Source organism: Salvelinus fontinalis, chromosome 21 (assembly GCF_029448725.1).
Source record: "Salvelinus fontinalis isolate EN_2023a chromosome 21, ASM2944872v1, whole genome shotgun sequence".
Taxonomy (NCBI): Eukaryota; Metazoa; Chordata; class Actinopteri; order Salmoniformes; family Salmonidae; genus Salvelinus; species Salvelinus fontinalis.
Window position 1 is genome coordinate 40,121,989 of NC_074685.1, and position 22,329 is coordinate 40,144,317.

The 22,329-nt window shown below is 41.3% G+C and overlaps 1 protein-coding gene across 5 annotated transcripts in view; it reads right to left on the reverse strand.

Moving 5' to 3' along the window:
* Nucleotides 1–22,329, reverse strand: part of LOC129818881 (CBP80/20-dependent translation initiation factor-like) — a 125,945-nt gene that overhangs the window by 40,329 nt on the left and 63,287 nt on the right. The gene's annotated exons all lie outside the window — the stretch shown is intronic.

Below are 22,329 nucleotides of genomic sequence, written 5' to 3' on the forward strand. Positions count from 1 at the left end.
GTTCTGTTAACCACGTGGCAAAGCGTGACGCGGTGACGCCCAGGCTACTCTGTCTGGCCAGCCTGAACCAAGCCAGCGACCTCAGGCACCCTGTCACAGGGCCACGGCCGACTCCATGTCCATCTGTTCAGCTGCGACTCAGTCACTCCCTCTTGGTCTGCCTGCTCTCTCTTGATCATCTATTGTAACACAGTCCGACTATGTCTCTACCGTCTAACACACTGTCTCCCCTGGCACAGACATAGCTCATCTACCAGAGTCGGTCTACTTCTTTCAGTCAAATACTAAAACACCACAGATCTGTCTTCAGCTAGCAGCTATGGCCGCCTGCTACCATAAGGCATGTGAGTTCTTATAAATAATAGGTGCTTCCCCATGTGGTGTGGGTCTCTGCTTCGCAAGGAGCTGACTGATGCAACAGGATTAAGCACTTTTGTTCTGCTGTCGCCCTTAGCTTCAGATCAACAGGCCGTGTCTGTGTAAGGAGGGGGTATAAACACTAACATTCTTTCAGGTAACGACCCTCGACTAAAATCGGATTACAATGAGATGTTTGGTTTAAAAAAAAAAGTGACTTTATGAACATGCCTTCCTTTCAACTATAAGGGTCAGGCAGCCTAGCGTTTAAGAGCGTTGGGCCGGTAACCAAAAGGTCGCTGGTTCAAGGTGGAAAAAAAGGTGTGAAAAAAAAAAAAAAAAACTGCCGTTCTGCCCTTAGTTAACTCCCATGAACAACTGCTCCCCCTGGCGCCAACGACGTGGACGTCGCTTAAGGAAGCCCCTCCATCTCTCTGATTTAGAAACATTTCGTGTGAATGCATTCAGCTCTGCAACTGAATCGGTATCCCCTTTCCTATCAAACCATCGTAAGAACACAAGAACCCAAAGCAAGCAATCCCCTATGAAAACTGTCCTCAACCAACATTCTAACCCTTCAACAAAAGCCCCATCACATCCTAAACAACACTATCCCGAGATATTTCCAGCAGATTTTTTTCCACTGCTTGTGTTCAAATTCAACACCACACCCACTCTACAGAGGTATGGAAAACACGAAGCAGGCCAACACTCATAAAATCCAATAGCGCCACCATTCATCAATTCTCTCTCTTTAAAGATTGGCCAGCCAGGCAGGCATAGACCCAGGCCACGCAGAGCAGAGCTATGTGACCAACCAGCCAGCAAGCCAACCATTCAGTCAGCCAGGCTGTATTTTGTGTTTCCAGCGCTGCAGTGATTAATAATAAGTTAGCCAGCCAGCCAAACAGGGCCAGCTACAGCAATGCTATATAGCCAGTCAGTCAGCCAGCCAGCCAGCCAGCCAGAGCAGGCCAGTCAGAGCCAGCCAGTCAGTAGCCGGTTTCCATGATAAGGCAAGCCAGAGAGCCAGAGCCAGCCAGTTCCATTTGCTACATTGACATATGCCAGACAGCCAGCCAGGCAGGCAGTCAGCTAGCCAGCCTGTTTTCCAGTGCTGCAGTGATATATAGCCACCCAGTCAGGGCCAAACCAGCCAGACAGTGTTTCTCAGTACTGCAGTGCCACTGCCTGCCAAACCCCTGTGACCTACATTACATTCTCTAGAAGAGCTGGATCCTACACGGCTGGCTCACTGGCTCCACGGCTTTTAATTAGAAGACCATAGGTGTTCAGTGCTCTGCTCTCTGTTCCTTTCCCATGTTATATTTCAATGGGCTATTTATAGTGTTTATGGGACTAGGGCGCATGCAGTACTACCTGAGCTACAGTATGTTAGCCTAGCATAGAGGAGGGGAGGGCTGTGTGTGTGATTGTATTGTGTGTGTGTGTGGTGGTTATTAAACGGATATGTGACAGTAGATACGAAAGGGGGTCACGGGGAACAGGAGAGTCACGGTGCCCCGTGTGCAACAGTAGCTAGCTTCCTGAACCCCCGGGGACCAGCAGCACAGAATGATTCTTCCCTCCCCACCGTGTTTATATCAAACTATATAGAGACACGCAAGCAACAAAACACTACAAAAACACCACCACAGTCCAAACACACAGATGTTTCCACAAATAGATGTCCTACAGCTTAACACGCACAACGACAGAGTCACTCACATTGTTTTGCAATATGTCAAACAGACAATCACTGAATTTCCACATTGCATTACAACTCAGATATAGAGCAGTAAATTGAGTCAAAGACTAGTTGGGGGATGTGGTGGGTCCAGGTTTAGAAGAAGAGCCTAAAGCAATGACTGTCTGTCACACTGATCCGCTGTCAGATGTTCCCTGGGACAAGTTCCCTGAGCGTCACGCCTGGCTGCCTCAGACAGAAGAGCAGAGAAACAAACACACAAATTGCAGCAGACATACAGACCTCACTTTACCCCCAACTTAATAATGCAGGGATTTTCCTGCCATGGAAATCCTTAAGCGCTTTTTCAGGTCGCTTAAATCCAAACAGTATCATTTTCTAAATTATACATTCGCAGGATGGAAAAAGGCTTTCAGTGTTGACTTAAAGGATGTAAAGTATGTCGAAAAGATAATGGACCTATATAGTTTGAAATAATATCATATTTGAGAAATCACTCAAATCAAACCTAGGTTTCCATCCAATTGGTGAGATTTATGCGAATATTCTGAAATCCGTATAAATAGATGGGCATCTTCCCACCAGATGTGTTTTCATCAAATTTACTTGTTGGGGATAAAAAGGCTGTGCGTGATGACGTAGCGCACATAAAAATGACTTTTGCAGTTAAATGAAATGGGCTTCCATGGCATTTATCTCTACTGATGGTTTTGTCCAAAAAATTAAGTGTTATAGGTTATAGCGAATGTGCCCATTCTGGTCTTGGCACGTTCGCTCTAGCCAACAGCTCACAGATACAGTGCGGGTATAGCCTACATGATGACATTATAATTATTGGTCAAACAGCAGCCAAGCATCGATCATCACGTCACCAGAATAAGACTCTCGATATTTTTGGGGAAAGGAGCATCAAGCTCATCATCGTGCACTTTCACCACCCTGTAAAGTTCATCCTAATTTATTTCAATCTATAGCCTAATAAACGGCATGCTTTCCCGAGTCGTAGTAGGTGGACTACACGATATATCATCGCGCAACTCCAAGTTGATTTCGATATAATGGTCATTATACCAATAAAAGGTGATTCAACTGCCATTTCTCGCATGTTTTCATCAGGCCTGTCGTGACATTTCTTTATCGGACATGTACTTTACTTGCATAAAAAAGGTTGGAAGGAAACCTGGTTAGACTGGGAGAATTGAAAATTCCAAAAACAATGAATTTGTTATTATGTTTGCGCAAAAGAACACAGCATTAGCCATGGCAAAATGCATGGAATTGCAGGAAATTAGCTTTAAACTGCAACATTTTCTCTCAGCTGCATGGCAAAATGTGTAGAATTGCAGGAAATGTTCTTTAACTTCTTTGGGCTGCAGGGGCAGTATTGAGTAACTTGGATGAAAGGTGCCCATTTCAAACGGTCTCGTACTCAATTCTTGCTCGTACAATATGCATATTATTATTACTATTGGATAGAAAACTCTCAAGTTTCTAAAACCGTTTGAATTATATCTGTGAGTAAAACAGAACTCCTTTTGCAGCAAACTTCCTGTCAGAAAGTGAAAAATCGCAAATCGAGGCTCTGTTCCAGGGCCTACCTAATCTTTTGCTTGAAATCTATTAGTATACATGCACTTCATACACCTTCCACTAGATGTCAATAGGCAGTGACAGAAGAAATGGAGTGTATATCTAGATCTGAGGTCAAATAAGAGCTCTTGGCATGACGTGACACCAATTTCCTCTTTTCAGGAAGGCGCGAGAAGGAACCGGGGATTGCCTTCTGAAAAGCTGTCGTTATAGACGGCTACTATCTCCGGCTTTGATTTTATTTGATAAATGTGACAATATCGTAAAGTATGTTTTTTCAATATAGTTTAATCAGATTATTGAATTTTTTCCGGGAGTTTTGGCATGTTCCGTTCTTTGCGTTTGTTCACGAAGGACAGCTTCGCGCCACTTGGCAAGTTTTGCTTGCTCATTCGAGAGGGAAAAATGACATTCTAAATCAAAACAACGATTGTTCTGGACAAAGGACCACTTGTACAACATTCTGATGGAAGATCAGCAAAAGTAGGACCCATTTATGATGTTATTTCCTATTTCTGTGGAAAATGTGTCGTTGTGTTTTCCGCTTTGATTTTGGGCGCTCTCTCGCAATAACGTAAGCTGGATGTCGTGCTGAAGTTATTTTTTGAATTCTAACACAGCGATTGCATTAAGAACTAAGCTATCTTTAATTTGCTGTCCAACATGTATTTTTTAGTAACGTTTATGAATAGTTATTTGATTAGATTAGGTGCCTCTCCAAGATTTCTCTGGACATTATTGCATTTTGCCTAGTATTCACATTGTATAACCACGATTTGTGCCGCTAAATATGCACATTTTCGAACAAACAATATATGTATTGTGTAATATGATGTTATAGGACTGTCATCTGATGAATTTTGAGAAGGTTAGTGAAAAAATGTATATCTTTTGCTGGTTTATTCGTTATCGCTACTGTTGGCTTGAATCAATGCTGTTGTGTTTTTGGCTATTGTAGTAAGCTAATATAATGCTATATTGTGTTTTCGCTGTAAAACACTTAAAGAATCGGAAATATTGGCTAGATTCACAAGATGTTTGTCTTTAATTTGATGTACACCATGTATTTTTCATAAATGTTTTATGATGAGTATTTAGGTATTTCAATTTGGTCTCTGTAATTGTTCTAGCGGCTTCGGTGCTATTTCCGATTGTAGCTGCAATGTAAAACTATGATTTATACCTCAAATATACAAATTTTTCCAACAAAACATCGATTTATTGTATAACTTGTTATAAGACTGTCATCTGATGAAGTTGTTTCTTGGTTAGTTTGGTTGGTTCTTAGTTAGTTAGGTTGGTTTTGTGCAAGCTACCTGTGCTGTGAAAAATGTCTGTGCTTTTTTGTATTTGGTGGTGAGCTAACATAAATACACGTGGTGTTTTCGCTGTAAAACATTTTAAAAATCGGACATGTTGGCTAGATTCACAAGATGTGTATCTTTCATTTGCTGTATTGGACTTGTTAATGTGTGAAAGTTAAATATTTCTAAAAAATATATCTTTTGAATTTCACGCCCTGCACTTGAGCTGGCTGTTGTCATAAGTGTACCGACACCGGGCTGCAGCCATAACAGGTTTTAAACTGAAGAGAAAAAAAAATATCAGCTTTCTTCAAGACATTTGTATAATTGCACGAAATTGGCTTAAATTGAATAATTACTTGCCACCGCCAAGACGGGGGCCTTTAAAATGTTTCAGCCTCTCCAACAGGGTCGACCGCATCCCCTGCCACGCCCCCTGCCACTCTCACCATCTAAGCCTCTGTTTTATCCAGAAAAGCCCCTGTAAGGATCATAATAATTGACTGAATTTACGCAACGTTTTGTCCAGACGCTTATAGCGCTTTACATAGTGAGGAGGGAATGCAACCACGCCCCTGCTCACAGCCAACAAAACTTAACCTCGGTAGCCTCTTGCATGCAGCCCTCCCAGCTCATAAAAACAGGACCCCCACCACCCGGAATAATATCAACATTTTCCCCCGAAGCCTTAGTGCGAGCCTTCGAGGGTAAACGTAGCCCCGGCCAGACCAATGGAGGAGAGGCTGGGAGTCGGCCTGACAGGCTCAAAATAAAGATGTTCCGAGTCGAGGGCCCCAGGTTCCGACCGTGGCATTCTATGTCTTTATGAGTGTTAACCTCGGCCCTATCCCCAACCCCCACCCCTCCCCCAACACTGAAACATCTTGGGGGCAGATGCCTAGAAGTCTCACCCGAGCTCCTGTGTGTTTCATGGTAGAATACTCAGGAGAGAGAAACAGCACAGTCTAACACCCGGGTTTTATTTTTCAGTGGAACAATAGCCCAACTTGTAAAAGACAAAGGCACACCTGAACTGCTTTCCAAGAGGTGTTGAGTGTTTGAGTGGTCTAGTCTCAGTCCTCCTGACTTAAATCTATAGAATTTCGGGGGCAGAAAACTAAGGAGAAGTAAAGTGTTCCAGATTTCAGTAGAATGATCAGGAGCAGAGGAGAGAAACAGAACATAGTGCAATATTCATGTAAGGATTTAATAAAAAGACAGAAAGCAGCGAGTTGAGGTGAGAGCAGTGTTGGATTAATGGACAACAGTGTGCAATGTGCATGCATAATGAGTACGGGAGGGTTGAATAAAGGGATTCACAATGTGAAGAAAACGAAGGCTGCCTGTGTGTCCAAAAGTAAAACATTTTAGAAAATGAAATGCTAGCCATTCAGAACGGTAGAAAAGAGAAGTGCAGGTGCTGCTGCAGGGTTGGTTTCAACTTTCCCACAAAAGCCTGTCTGAACTCAGACATTTATGTTCAGTAACGCTTTTCAAATTCATAATAGGAGATCAACCAAGTCAGCTTATACAGACATTTTCCTGAACAAAAGTTCTTACCTTAAAAAATAAAATAAAAAATAGTCTAGCTATATCTATGGTGCCCCATAGATGTCATGGTGGCGAGAAAGAAAACAACAGCCAGGCTTATTTATTCCCATAGATTGTTATTTGTTCCCAACTTCCCTCCCTCAAATTAGTTCCCTCAATATAAAACATTTGTTCCTTCAATGAATTCATTCATTTCCTCAATGTATTTATTTGTTCCCTCGGATCAGCCGCGCAGATCGATCAAAGCGCCACTGAACGTCGACCATGGACCCAGCTCTCGATTGCTAGGACTTCTTATGTAGACTACTTCGTCATTTCGTCTAGTTTGCTTTGTTTGTCATGCATTCTTGTTAAATAGAAGTAGGCCTATACACTTCGTGCAAACTCTGATTCATGCCACATGGACAGTCCATTTTGTGCGCCTCTTTCCCATGACCCAGAGTTTTACCCCACATGCACAGGGCTATAGCTAACCTCGTCCCCAGGCTATTGAGCACAAAAGTGTTTGGGAACAAGATTAAGGCCATAGCTCACGCCCAGTAAATCATGGCACCGGCCCAAGCGCCTGAATGCGTTTATGATTGGTTTACAATTGTGTATGTGACTCAGCGGCAGAAAGGAAAGGAATGCTAATTTATTATTTATAATTTCCAGGAGGCTTCGGTGTTAACACGTGCAATGAAATGTTCTCATCCGTACACAAGGCAAGAATTTCGGGCATACTCTAGCTAGCTAGCTAGCTACCTATCCTAGCCTGAATGTTGGCTAACATCCAAACCTATTTCCCCTAACCCTAATTCTACCCATAACCCCCTAGAAATAGCATTTGACCTTGTGGGGACAAACACAATGTCCCCAGTTGGTCACATTTTTGTTAATTTACTATTCTTGTGGGGACTTCCGGTCCCCACAAGTATAGTTAAACACGTCCACACACACACACACATTTCTGGGGAAGGCCTTTGGGGTGCAGAAGAAGCAACGAATAGAAAATCTTGCCGATTCCGAGGATAATAAGATTGAGGGAATTAAAGAATAAAATTGAGGGATAAAAAAAAGAACGGTTTAACCTGGCATTTTTGTCTCCCACCATGACCACTATATATATATAAATATATATAAAAACATTTTATACCTTACTTTTCACAACAGACCTTGAAAATATGTTATCCCAATCGGAATAAAACAGCATCACTTTGATGTGTAGTTAATGGCTGTCTGAAAAGTAATTATCTATCTAGCAGGAGATAAAATAAAATGCTAAATAATTGTTTTGAAAATTAAATTGGGCTGAAATGCACCAGCATTTACAAAACACTATGAATAAAAGTAAACTTTGAATACGTAATATAGTAACAATAGGCCAACAGGTACCTGGATGTTGACTATGCTATGTATATTTGCACTTTGTGGTTGTGTGTGTACATGGTTCTCTGTGCACCATGAGGCACTAAGCATGCGGAGACAGAAGAGTGCAGGAGTACAGGACTCAAGGTGAAGGAGAGGAGAAAGCACTCTCTGCCATCTGGGTGGTACTCTCTTAAGGGAGGCGGGCCTGGAGATAATGTAGTTTGAACCTCGGGTGGATGAGGATGGGCATAGTGAAGTGTTGTAAGAAGATGCCTGTGACCCCGTCTTGCACTCTAGCTGGCTGTTTGTGGGGGGTGGGGGGGGTGTCTTGTCTACCCATCAGCCTCTCTGCTTGCCCTCCCTGGTCCCCTCTCTCAGGGAGGTAGGGGGTCATTTCAGTGTCTGCTTCAGTGTCTGTCGGCCTTCCCTACCTCCACGCCATCACACCAGATATCTCTCACTGCCATGTCCTCTACATGACTCCACACCATCCCCGTAGAGACTTGTTAGAGTTAGACCAGGGTACTGGAGGGGATCAAAAGTGGGATTTTTATTTTTTTATTTTCAATGTTTTTATGAATATCGCTAGCAACAAAAGAACGAACTGACTTGTAATTACACACCTACAGCAGAAAAGCTGAGAATATCTTCTTCCTAATGTCAACTTTATTTCTCTCTCTCAAGCAAATTACACTTATTGGAGATAATTACACTCACTGGTGAATCTGACATAGGCTTTGAAAAAGCACCCGAGTACCAGTAACTTAGGCCATTCACCAGACGCTTTTATCCAAAGCGACTTTCAGTCATGCTTGCATACATTTTTTTTTTAACATATGGGTGGTCCCAAAACCATTATCCTGGCGTTGCAACTGCCATGGTCTACCAACTGAGGTAAAGGGGACCACAGCCGAGGCAAGCTTTCTTGGCTTGGACATTCATTTTTTATCAACACATGGCTATGCTATGCGCGCGCGCACACACACACACGGATTTAGTACTGTAGATATGTGGTAGTGGTGGAGTAGGGGCCTGAGGGCACACAGTGTGCTGTGAAATCTGTGAATGTATTGTAATGTTTTAAAATTGTATAAAATGCCTTAATTTCGCTGGACCCCATGAAGAGTACGTAGCTCCTGCTTTGGCAGCAGCTAATGGGGAACCATATTAAATACAAATACCTTTGTTTAACCAGCTAAACAGCTGCTATTAGCCTCGCAGCTGCACACAAGCCAAAGATCACCATGCGCAATGCCAAGTGTCAGCTGGAGTGGTGTAAATCTCGCCATCATTCGACTCTGGAGCAGTGGAAACGCGTTCTCTGGAGTGATGAATCACGCTTTACCGTCTGGCACTGTAAAGTTTGGTGGAGGAGGAATAATGGTCTGGGGATATTTTTCATGGTACGGGCTAGGCCCCTTAGTTCTAGTGAAGGGAAATCGTAACGTTACAGCATACAATGACATTCTAGATGATTCTGTGCTTCCAACTTTGTGGCAACAGTTTGGGGAAGGACCTTTCCTGTTTCAGCATGACAATGCCCTTGTGCACAAAGCGAAGTCAATACAGAAATGGTTTGTTGAGATCGGTGTGGAAGAACTTGACTGGCCTGCACAGAGCCCTGACCTCAACCCCATCGAACACCTTTGGGACGAATTGGAACGCCAACTGCGAGCCAGGCCTAATCGACCAACATCAGTGCCCGCACTCGCTAATGCTCTTGTGGCTGAATGGAAGCAAGTTCCAGCAGAAATGTTCCAACATGTAGAGGAAAGCCTTCCCAGAAAAGTGGAGGCTGTTACGGCAACAAAGGTGGGACCAACTCCATATTAATACCCATGATATTGGAATGAGACGCTGGACGAGCAGATATCCACATACTTTTGGTCATGTAGTGTATCTACCAAATCTATTCATTTTAAATTGTAGTTTACTTCTTGCGATTATCCTTCACCTGATGATAAGACAAGTGGGACATTTAAAAAAAAACATATGGACGTCCCTGGGTTGCCGGTTTGCCTTGGCGGGGGTCCCTGGGCAAGAACAGGTGGAAGACCCGAGTTAGAATATAGTACCACTCAACCTGAATGAGATCAACGCTATCTCAACCTAATAATAGCAGACTCCACATATCTCCCTCATGGTTTTCTCTTCCTACTTACATTCATACTATACACTTACTATACAACACATCCTCAAACTAACAGGAACAGACTCCACACATCTCCCTCATGGTTCTCCTACTTAGCTAATACAGTACTAATATGAGCCGACTTCTCACATCTCCTACCTATAACACACTTATTATTCAGGATGCTTCTCCTTACTTCTCTTTTTAATAGGACGAGCAAACGTCAGATCTCCCGCACGGCTTTCTACTAGTCCCTACCTACTAAACAATACTAAGCAGAGCAGACATCACAATCTCCCTCGTGGTTTTCTCCTCGACTTCTACCTACTACAGTACAATACTAATCAGGATACTAATCCTCACTCCTTCCCTTCTCTACTCTACTAAGGACGAGCAGATACTTCTCTCTCCCACTTTGTCAAATGTACTCATTTTTATTTAACCCTTATTTTACCAGCCATGGTCAAAGACCCAGCCATGGAAAAAAAAAAAATCAGCAGAGACCTATTTTGTTCTAGGCTGGTCTAGTTAAAAGAACGAAAGCATAGAACCATGCATAATTGATCAGCAGAAAATGACATGGAGCCAATGATCTATTCAGGGGTGTAACGGTACACGTATTTGTACCGAACCGTTCTCGCTCGCTCGCACACACCACACACACGTCAAAAGTTTGGACACACCTACTAATTCAAGGGTTTTTCTTAATTTGTACTATTTTCTACACTGAAGAATAATAGTGAAGACATCAAAACTATGAAATTACACATATGGAATCATGAAGTAACCAAAAAAGTGTTAAACAAATCAAAATATATGAGATTCTTCAAAACAGCCACCCTTTGCCTTGACAGCTTTGCACACATGGCATTCTCTCAACCCGCTTCATGAGGTAGTCACCTGGGCCCTCATTATCAATGTTGCATAGAAAAGCTTCTAAATTAACTCGTATGAAGAACATTTAGAATTTTCGCAAGTAATTTTTTTTTTTGTATTTATCAATTGCTCGTACACTTGATTTACACACACCTGTAAGTATTTTGCCTTGATAAATCAGACACGTTCTAACACACTGTGTTAGTGAAGTCTCATTTACATAAAAAAAGCGCCCTAAATGACCATTTATGGTCACAAACCTTCCCTTTAAAGCGGCAAGAAATGTCGCTAATTTCTGTCCGCCAACATGGAGAAATCAAAGAAGACAAAGAAAAAACTTTTTGGACGCAGAAATATAACTTTTGATCACCGAAGTGGAAGCAAAACAAGCTCCTCCAGCAATGCAAGATTTGCCATTTTCGAAAAGTCACAATGCCTCAGTGTTGCCTTTTTTATCATTTAACTGGTTTAACTAAATTGCCACCAACCTTATATTCCACTCTCTAATTTACTTTATTATTCAATTAGGCTTAAATGGTTTCATGTTTATGAATTCGATAGCACTCTGAGAAAACTATGAGTAGCTTAAGTGTCTATAAAAGAAATACATGAATAAACTATAAATGTATGATCCTTTTCTTCATAGTTTATGATTTGGTCCAGTATTTCATTAGCAGTTTGACTTTTCTACCACAAGGTGCTGTGTGTACGCAGGGTCAGAGGTGTGCTTACATTTACACACATTCAAGTATAAGTACAAATGGATAGATCCCACATTTTGCTTAGAAATGATCGCATGCATGGTTTACGAACATTTCTGAGGACCCTGGAATACAATTCAAACAACAGGTGTCCATTTCTTAAAAGATAATTTGTTGAATTTCATTCCTTCTTGAGCCAAATCAGTAGTGTTGTGACAAGGTAGGGGTGGTATACAGAATTATGCCCTATTTGGTAAAAGACCAAGTCCATATTATGGCAAGAACAGCTCAAATAAGCAAAGAGAAACGACAGTCCATCAAAACTTTAAGACATGAAGGTCAATCATTGTGGAACATTTTAAGAACTGTGAAAATTTCTTCAAGTCCAGTCGCAAAAACTATCAAGCGCTAAGAAACTGGCTCTCATGAGGACCGCCACAGGAAAGGAAGACCCAGAAATACCTCTGCTGCAGAGGGATAAGTTCATTAGAGTTAACTGCACCTCAGATTGCAGCCCGAATAAATGCTTCAGAGATCAAGTAACAGACACATCTCAACATCAACCGTTCAGAGGAGACTGTGTGGTTGAATTGCTGCAAAGAAACCACTACTAAAGGACACCAATAAGAAGAAGAGACTTACTTGGGCCAAGAAACACGAGCAATGGACATTAAACCAGTGGAAATCTGTCCTTTGGTCTGATGAGTCCAAATGTGAACAGATTATCTCTGCACATGTGGTTCCCACCAGAAACCATGGAGGTGGTGTGATGGTGCTTTGCCGGTGACATGGTCAGTGATTTATTTAGAATTCAAGGCACACTTAACCAGCATGGCTACCACATCATTCTGAAGCGATGCCCCATCCTATTTGGTTTGCGCGTAGTGGGACTATCATGGACAAGGACAATGACCCAAAACACATCTCCAGGCTGTGTAAGGGGTATTTGACCAAGAAGGAGAGTGATTGAGTGCTGCATCAGGTGCCCTGGTCTCCACAATCACCTGACCTCAACCTAATTGAGATGGTTTGGGATGAGTTGGACCGCAGAGTGAAGGAAAAGCAGCCAACAAGTGCTCAGCATGTGGGAACCCCTTCAAGACTGTTTGAAAAGCATTCCTCAAACTGGTTGAGAGAATGCCAAGAGTGGGCAAAGCTGTCAAAGGCAAAGGTTGGCTACTTTGAAGAATCTAAAATATAAAACATATGTTTAACACTATTTCTGTTACGTGATTTCATATGTGTTGTTTCATAGTTTTGATGTGTTCACTATTATCCTACCATGTAGAAAATAGTTAAAAAAATAAAAATCTTGAATGAGTAGGTGTATCCAAACTTTTGACTGGTACTGTGTGTATATACACTACCGTTCAAACGTTTGTGGTCACTTAGAAAAGTCCTTGTTTTTGAAAGAAAAACACTTTGTCCATTAAAATGGCATCAAATAGATCAGAAATGCAGTGCAGACAATGTTGTAAATAGCTGTAAACAGCAGATTTTTAAAATGGAAATTCTACATAGGCATACAGAGGCTCATTATCAGCAACCATCACTCATGTGTTCCAATGGCACATTGTGTTAGCTAATCCAAGTTGATCATTTTAAAAGGCTAATTGATCATTAGAAAACCCTTTTGCAATTATGTTAGCACAGTTGAAAACTGTTGATTAAAGAAACAATAAAACTGCCTTTCTTTAGACTAGTTGAGTATCTGGAGCATCAGCATTGGTGGGTTTGATTACAGGCTCAAAATGTCCAGAAACAAAGAACTTTCTTCTGAAACGCATCAGTCTATTCTTGTTCTGAGAAATGAAGGCTATTTCATGCGAGAAATTGCCAAGAAACTGAAGATCGCGTACAACGCTGTGTACTGCTCCCGTCACAGAACAGTGCAAACTGGCTCTAACCAGAATAGGAAGAGAAGTGGGAGGCCCCAGTGCACAACTGAGCAAGAGGACAAGTACATTAGTGTGCCTAGTTTGAGAAACAGACACCTCACAAGTCCTCAACTGGAAGCTTTATTAAATAGTAACCGCAAAACACCAGTCTCAACGTCAACAGTGAAGAGGCGACTCTGGGATGCTGGCCTTCTAGGCAGAGTTGCAAAGAAAAATCCATATCTCAGACTGGCCAATAAAAAGAAAAGACTAAGATGGGCAAAAGACACTGGACAGAGGAAGGCCAGCATCCCGGAGTCGCCTCTTTGCTGTTGACGTTGAGACTGGTGTTTTGAGGGTACTTTTTAATGAAGCTACCAGTTGAGGACTTGTGAGGCGTCTGTTGAGTATCTAGCCTAAAGAAGGCCAGTTTTATTGCTTCTTTAAATCAGGACAACAGTTTTCAGCTGTGCAAACATAATTGCAAAAGGGTTTTCTAACGATTAATTAGCCTTTTAAAATTTGGATTAGCTAACACAAAGTGCCATTGGAACACAGGAGTGATGGTTGCTGATAATGGGCCTCTGTACACATATGTAGATAATCCATTAAAAATTAGCCGTTTCCAGCTACACTAGTCATTTACAACATTAACAATGTCTACACAGTATTTCTGATCAATTTTATGTTCAAAAAATGTGTTATTCTTTCAAAAATAAGGACATTTCTAAGTTACCACAAACTTTTGAATGGTAGTGTATATAAAAACGAAAAACACTAGGCCTATAGGCCATTCCTACGCTGCATTGTATGCCATTGTCTCGAGTAAATCTGAACTGATAAAACATTGTAGGCTACTCCGTCAAAACAACTAGAGCCTGTGCGTACGTTGTAATCCAAATTCTTATCTTAACTGGCGGATTTACAAACTATCCTTTTCTGAGGCGCGTAGAGGAACTAATTCTGTATGATGGCGAGTGGTGGGGTCGGATAAACCTGAATTGGAGGATCGTCCATCATCGTTTAAATTTCCAGTTTGGGAACATTTTGGCTTTACAGTAGATTACAACAGCAATGGAAAGAGTTGTGGGTGAACCGTTAACTGTATGTCGCCACTGCTCAATTAGATTAAATGGCCTATGCAGAGTGGTGCATGTAACGTCTTGTTGTCGGCCAATCACAAGTCATCAATTAGTCATAGAGCCTCCGTGTGCGCCAAAGCGCGATAGGAGATTATCAAATCAATGGAAAGTGGAATTAAAATGTTAAATGAGAAGGATATGCCACAATGACTAATAGTCAACAGATAGGCTGCTAATTAATAATCTGGAGGTGTTATTTGTAACTTCACATTCTGGACATGTACCACACCAGGCCTCTACAGTGCAAGCTTCTTACTTGCATATGCACCTAAATATTTTGCTGTGCGACCTGGAATTAAGATTTAGGAGCACCAGAGCGCCTAGAAGAAAAAAAAAAACTCATCCAGATGATAATTGTTGCAATGTTTACTTCACTGTACCGCAGCCCGAGTGCCATGGAGAATACACTGAGCACCATTACTATAAAGAAAATGGCTTGTTACTTGCATTATTTTTCATTGTGCTCCTATATTTTTCACATTTTTCCAGAACTTTCCCATGGGATGTTGAGCCCTGGAATTTGGGGAATTTTGCTTAAATTCAAAAAAGTTAGTTCATAACAGTGAACCTTTTTTTTAATAGGATACACATAAGGCAATTTCTAGGTCTTGTGGCATATTTTGTTTAATCGATCCCCAATTCAACAGAAGTGCAACCCTCTGCATGCACAGTGCATTCTTCCATCACATGTGCAGTGCACTCTTCCATCACATGTACAGCTGACTCTCAAGATCTTGCACACGAATGAGATGCTATTGAGCTGTCTGAGCCAAGGCCTACATGCTTTCTGTTAAATTTGATTACAATACTGGGTGGGGTGAATATATTTTATATGACATACATGATTTTTTGTTAACTAGTAAATAGTAGCCTACAGGAAAGTGTGTTTAAATCATTTCTAACTTATTAACAATTTTTGCTAGTTAGCTTTTGCTACCATGTGGGTTTTAGCTTGCTTGAGCCTGCTAACTGAAGAGTGTTAATTCACCTGTTTCCATACATGTTACATTTTAAAACAGTCTCCTGGAGGGGAAGGAGTCTCTCCAAGAAATAGCCATATCACAGTCTGCCGATATGGACAGCCCCATCAAGAGGATCCTCCTGGATGATGTATTTTGGGAGAGACTGGTAAGCAGCCTGAAACTCCTGAAACCTATAGCAGTAGCCATTGCACGGATTGAGGGAGACAATGCCATAATATTCTGTCTCCATATGATATGGTAAATATAACCAATGCAAAAAACATCTACATTTAAATCGTATTAATATTAATTTGCATATATTCCCCTTAATTCCAATATATTCCCCTTAATTTCCACGGAAAGTTTCCACCTCTGAATATTCCCCAAAACGTGCAACCCTAGGCACTACTTTACCTGACACTGACTTGTCGTTTCCCCCTGGGCGCCAGCAGCACGATGGTCCTGGATGATGTTCCTACTAGCCATGATTGCCTGAGAAAATGGATGGGCTGGACATGCCGAGAGATGAGTTCGGATTGGTCTGCCATGCAGAACGCTTCTGACTGTAACATGAGCTGCACAGTATGTGTAGGTAATCCTTTCTTATGCAGCTTTTTAGAAAGATACTACAAATGCGTTGCTAATGCTCTCCACTTTCTGGAGGACCCAGTTTTGAAATCAGTGGAATGTCCAGTGGAAGCAGAGTATGATAGCTAAGGAGATTGACGTTTGATTACACATATGCGTTGTGAGTCGAAAAGAGAACACAAAAAAAAGGCTGTTGTATAAAACACCTGTCTCCGGATTACTTCTTCAATTTAAGGGCAACCATGGCATCGTGACAGAGAGGGAGTAGCGTTCATCTTTTGTATTCAGGTAAGAGTCTAGCTAGCTACATTTTCAGATATTATACGTTTTCTAAATTTGTCATCAAGTTGTTTTTATTGCAAGTTAAAGCCTACTGTTACGTGGTCCCGTGTGGCTCAGTTGGTAGAGCATGGCGCTTGCAACGCCAGGGTTGTGGGTTCAATTCCCACGGGGGGACCAGGATGAATATGTATGAACTTTCCAATTTGTAAGTCGCTCTGGATAAGAGCGTCTGCTAAATGACTTAAATGTAAAATACTGTTAGCTAATGTTGGCTTGCTAGCTAACATTACATGTGTAGTAATATCATTCGTACCACAGAGCCATTTGCATTACTAGTTATAGCCGGCTGTTAGCTAGCTAGCTAACATTGAACCTAGTTGGTTATGCAAGGTAGTAACGTTGAGTTTGGATTATGGTTAATGGTTTAGCTAGCTAGCTAACTACGTCTAAACAAAAGACTCCACTATGCAAGTAACCAATTTACACGTTCTGTAACCTGTACATGTGACAAATAAACTTCGATTTTATTTGATATAGTGTGTGTTTACCAGAGACGGTAATGTGAAGAACAACATGACCTGCACCAAAGTCCATTAGGTTTTATATAAGGTTAGGCCAACGAGACCGTGTCCAAGTCCAACATTTTTTCGGTAGAATGTCCTGCTTTTATTCACACAATTGCAAGCTATTTTCTGTACTTGTAAATAATTATCTTGTTGTGAGTTTATTTTCCTGTAATAATGAATACAAATTAGTTAAAGTTAAGATGTTGTCAGCTATATGATATGGTCATTATTTGAATTGGCTAGCCAGCTAACGTAATGTTAGATAGCTAACAAGCTAGAAATTAACCAAAATATTGTTTCGAAAGTTGTATGGTTTGCTAGATTGACATATATTAAATTAATTTTTAAACAGATCGGTTTATTGGTGTTAAAATACACCAGATATGCTATTTTGGGCCACCGGGCTGCTGATGTCATGCAGCCTGTCATTTTTGTGTTTATACTTTTCATAACGACAAGTTTGATGTTGGACGACAATAGAATATTAATGATGTCATTGGGACAACTGTCTACAGCAGGGGTGGGCAACTCCAGTCCTCGAGGTCCTGATTGGTGTCACACTTTTTCTCCATCCCTAGCAAACACAGCTGATTAACCTCTCTTGGGAAGGGGGCAGTATTTTGACGTCCGGATGAAAAGCGGGCCCAAAGTAAACTACCTGTTACTCAGGCCCAGAAGCTAGGATATGCATATAATTGGTAGATTTGGATAGAAAACACTAAAGTTTCTAAAACTGTTAAAATTATGTCAGTGAGTATAACAGAACTGATATGGCAGGCGAAACCCCGAGGACAAACCATCAAAAAAATATATATTTCAGCCTACCACAATTTTCAATGACTATCACTTTTATTGGGGCGGCAGGGTAGCCTAGTGGTTAGAGCGTTGGACTAGTAACCGAAAGGTTGCAAGTTCTAATCCCCGAGCTGACAAGGTACAAATCTGTCGTTCTACCCCTGAACAGGCAGTTAACCCACTGTTCCTAGGCCGTCATTGAAAATAAGAATTTGTTCTTAACTGACTTGCCTAGTTAAATAAAGGTAAAATAAAAAAAATAAAAAAAATAAATACGGCCAAGTCCTCCAAGATTGCAGTTCCTAGGGCTTCCACTAGATGTCAGTCTTTCGAAAGAGTTTCAGGCTGGTTTTGGGGAAAATGAGCCAAAAATTGTAGTTTTTCTAGGTGGCTCCCATTTGGCTGTAGTGTTTCCAAGCGCATGGAGAGAGCGCGTTCTTTGGTATTTTTCTCCGGTAAAGACAATAACGATTCTACGTCTTAAATTTGATCTATTAATTGTGTATTAGGGTACCTAAGGTTTGATTATAAACGTTGTTTGACTTGTTTGTAAAAGTTTATTAGTAGCGTTTGGGATTCATTTTGTATGCATTTTGATGGAGGGAAACTGGGTGGATTATTGACTGAAGCGCACCAGCTAAACAGAGTTTTTATTGATATAAAGAAGGAAATTATTGCACAAAAGGACCATTTGTGATGTAACTGGGACCTTTTGGAGTGCCAACAGGAGATCAAAAGGTAAGGCATTTTTTATATCGCTATTTCTGACTTTCGTGTCGCACCTGCCTGGTTGAAATAAGTTTTTCATGTGTTTGTATGCGGGGCGCTGTCCTCAGATAATCACATGGTTTGCTTTCGCCGTAAAGCCTTTTTGAAATCTGACACATTGGCTGGATTAACAAGAAGTTAAGCTTTATTTTACACTTGTGATTTTATGAAAGTTAAATATTTATAATACTTCGTTTGAATTTCGCGCTCTGCAATTTCACCGGATGTTGGCCAGGTGGGACGCTACCTGCCCATAAAAAGTTAATCAAATTGCATTCTAAACTGAAGATCATGATTAGGTGATTATTGGAGTCAGGTGTGTTAGCTGGGGTAGAACTGTGACACCAATCAGGCCCTCAAGGACTGGAATTGCCCACCCCTGGTCTACAGACATGTCGATAGACGTAGTATAAACCAGCCTTTAGTCTTGAAATCTTTGGTTGTTTAGTACACTACTGTACTCACTCTGTTTAGCACATGGCCTGTGAATCCTAAAAGAGATGGGGCTAAGGGTGGGGCTAAGGCTTAAGAGGGTATGAACAAAGCTGAATGGGTTTAGACAAAGAAGAGCTCTCCAGTAGGTGTACCAAAAATATTCAAGCGCTATTTTATCAAAAGTGGGGTTACAAGTTTATCAACTTCCAAAGCAGACTGTCCCATTGTTCCTCAACTGTAGTGTACGAGTCTCTACTTTTATCCAATGTAAAAAACACAATGTCAAATTTTGCTACATCGAACCGGTCGGTCATATTTAAAGAATAGGATTAAAATAAATCAAACTTTATTTAAAGTGCATTTAAGGTTTGATTTGATTTAGTCCTATTGTTTAACTTAGATTTTTGCTTGAGACGTACAGCGAGTTTACAAAACATTAGCAACGCCGTCCTAATATTGAGTTGCACCCCCCTTTCCCCCTGAACAGCCTGAATTTTGTCGGGGCATGGACTACAAGCTGCGTTCCACAGGGATTCTGGCCCATGTTGACTCCAACGCTTCCCCACAGTTGTGTCAAGGCTGGATGGCCATTGGGTGGTGGACCACTCTTGATTCACAAGGGAAACTGTTGAGTGTGAAAAACCCAGCAGCGTTGCAGTTCTTGACAAACTCAAACCGGTGCATCTGGCACCTAGTACCATACCCCATTCAAAGGCACTTAAAACTTTTGTCTTGCCCATTCACCCTCTGAATGGCACATACACACAATCTATGTCCTAATTGTCTCAAGGCTTAAAAATCAGTCTCCTCCCCTTCATCTACCCTGATTGAAGTGGATTTAACAAGTAACATCAATAAGGGATTATAGCTTTCACCTGGTATGTCATGGAAATAATGTTTTGTTCCTAATGTTTTGTACACCTCAGTGTAGATGTGTGTATGTACTGAAATGCTAGCTATGTGTGACTAAGGTTTATGTAGTTCTGTCCTTGAGTTGTTCTCGTCTATTGATGTTTTGTTGTGAATGTTCTGTATTATGTATGTCATGTTTCATGTCAGAGTCTTCTCCCGCAAGAGGCTGAAAAGATTTGGCATGGGCCCTCAGATCCTAACAAAGTTCTACAGCTGCACCATTGAGAGCATCTTGACTGGCTACGTCACTGCTTGGTATGGCACCCGACTGGGAAGGCGCTACAAAAGGGTGGTGTATGGCCCACTGGGGCCGAGGTCCCTGCCATCCAGAACATCTATACCAGGCGGTGTCAGAGGAAGGCACAACAAATTGTCAGCATCCAGCCACCCAAGCCATAGAATGTTCTCTATGCTACAGCATGGCAAACAGTACCAGTGCACTATGTCTGGAACCAACAGGATCCTGAACAGCTTCCACCCCCAAGCCATAAGATTTATAAACAAGACTGCTAAATAGCTAATCAAATTGCTACCTGCTGCTGCTACTGTCTATTATTTATCCTGTTGCCTACTGACTTTAACCCTACTTATTTGTACATACAGTAGCTACCCCAATTACCTCACACCCCTATACATCAACTTGGTACTGTTACTCCCTATATTTAGCCATGTTATTTTTGACTCATTATTGTTATTCACTGTTAGTCTACACCTGTGGTTTTAGAAGCATGACACATACAATGTGATTTGATTTGAGAACCTTTGATTTCGAAACACTTCAGATGTGCCCCAAATGGCACCCTTTTCCTGACAGTAGTCCACTACTTTTGACAAGAGCAAAAGTAGTGGGTTGCCATTTTTGCACGTAGCCTTCTCTGACCCAGACCAGCAGATCGATCCAGCCAGCCAGCCAGCCAGACAGCTGAGAGGAAACACTCAATATAAGCACTTCAAGGTTCAAATATTTCATTATGTCCCAGACAGATTCTTTATCAAGTGTTGTGAAGAGTCACTAGATTGAATTAGCAGTAGCAGTGCAGAAGTCTTACCTATTCCTGGTTCAGTATTACGACCCAGGGTGTACAGGGGTCTTCCTAAAAATAACTGGGGTCAATGTGTGACATTAGGATCAACATTTCAAAATGGTTTGAAACAAAAACATTTAAATCATTTTTATGGTGTTCCACATGTGTACTTCAAGGAATATATACTGAGTGTGCAACACATGTTGGTGATAGCTATGCTCCCTTATTGAAGTTACTTGTTAAATCCACTTCAAATCGGTGTATATGAAGGGTAGGAGACAGCTAAAACAAATATTTGCAAGCCTTGAGACAATTGAGACATGGATTGTGTGTGTGCGCCATTCAGAGGGTGAACGGGCAGAACAAAAGATTTAAGTTCTCCTGAGTGGTGCAGCAGTCTAAGGCACTGCATCTCAGTGCTAGAGGCGTCACTACAGACCCTGGTTTGGTTCCAGGCTGTATCACAACCGGCCGTGATTGGGAGTCCCATAGGGCGGCGCACAATTTGCCCAGCGTCATCCGGGTTAGGGTTTGTCCGGGGTAGGCCGTCATTGTAAATAAGAATTTGTTCTTAACTGACTTGCCTAGTTAAAGGTTACATTTAAAAAAATAAAAAATAAATGATTTCGACACCTTGTAGAGTCCATGCTCCAACGGGGTGCAACTCAATATTAAGAAGGTGCTCTTAATGTTTGTTTACTCAGTGTAAATATCTATAAAACATAGGCGTACGACTATACATCATTTAAGCAGGGTTTATACAGACAAAGTAGCCACCCTTTGCCTTGACAGCTCAACCAGCTTCATGAGGTAGTCACCTGGAATGCATTTCAATTAACAGGTGTGTCTTGTTAAAAGGGAATTTGTGCACTTGAAATGTTCCGCATTGACTGACCTTCATGTCTTAAAGTAATTGTGGACTGTTGTTTCTCTTTGCTTATTTGAGCTGATCTTGCCATAATATGGACTTGATCTTTTACCAAATAGGGCTATCTTCTGTATACCACCCCTACCTTGTCACAGCACAACTGATTGGCTCAAACGCATTAAGAGTGAAATAAATTCCACAAATTAACTTTTAACGGCACACCTATGAATTGAAATGCATTCCAGGTAACTACCTCATGAAGCTGGTTGAGAGAATGCCAAGAGTGTGCAAAGCTGTCATCAAGGCAAAGGGTGGCTACTTTGAAGAATCTCAAATATACAATTTTTAGATTTGTTTAACACTTTTTTTGTTTACTACATGATTCCATATGTGTTATTTCATAGTTTTGATGTCTTCACTATTATTCTACAATGTAGAAAATAGTAAAAATAAAAACCCTTGAACGATTAGGTGTGTCCAAACTTTTGACTGGTACTGTAGCTATATTAATGTAATGACGTGAAAAAACACTTGCAGATAT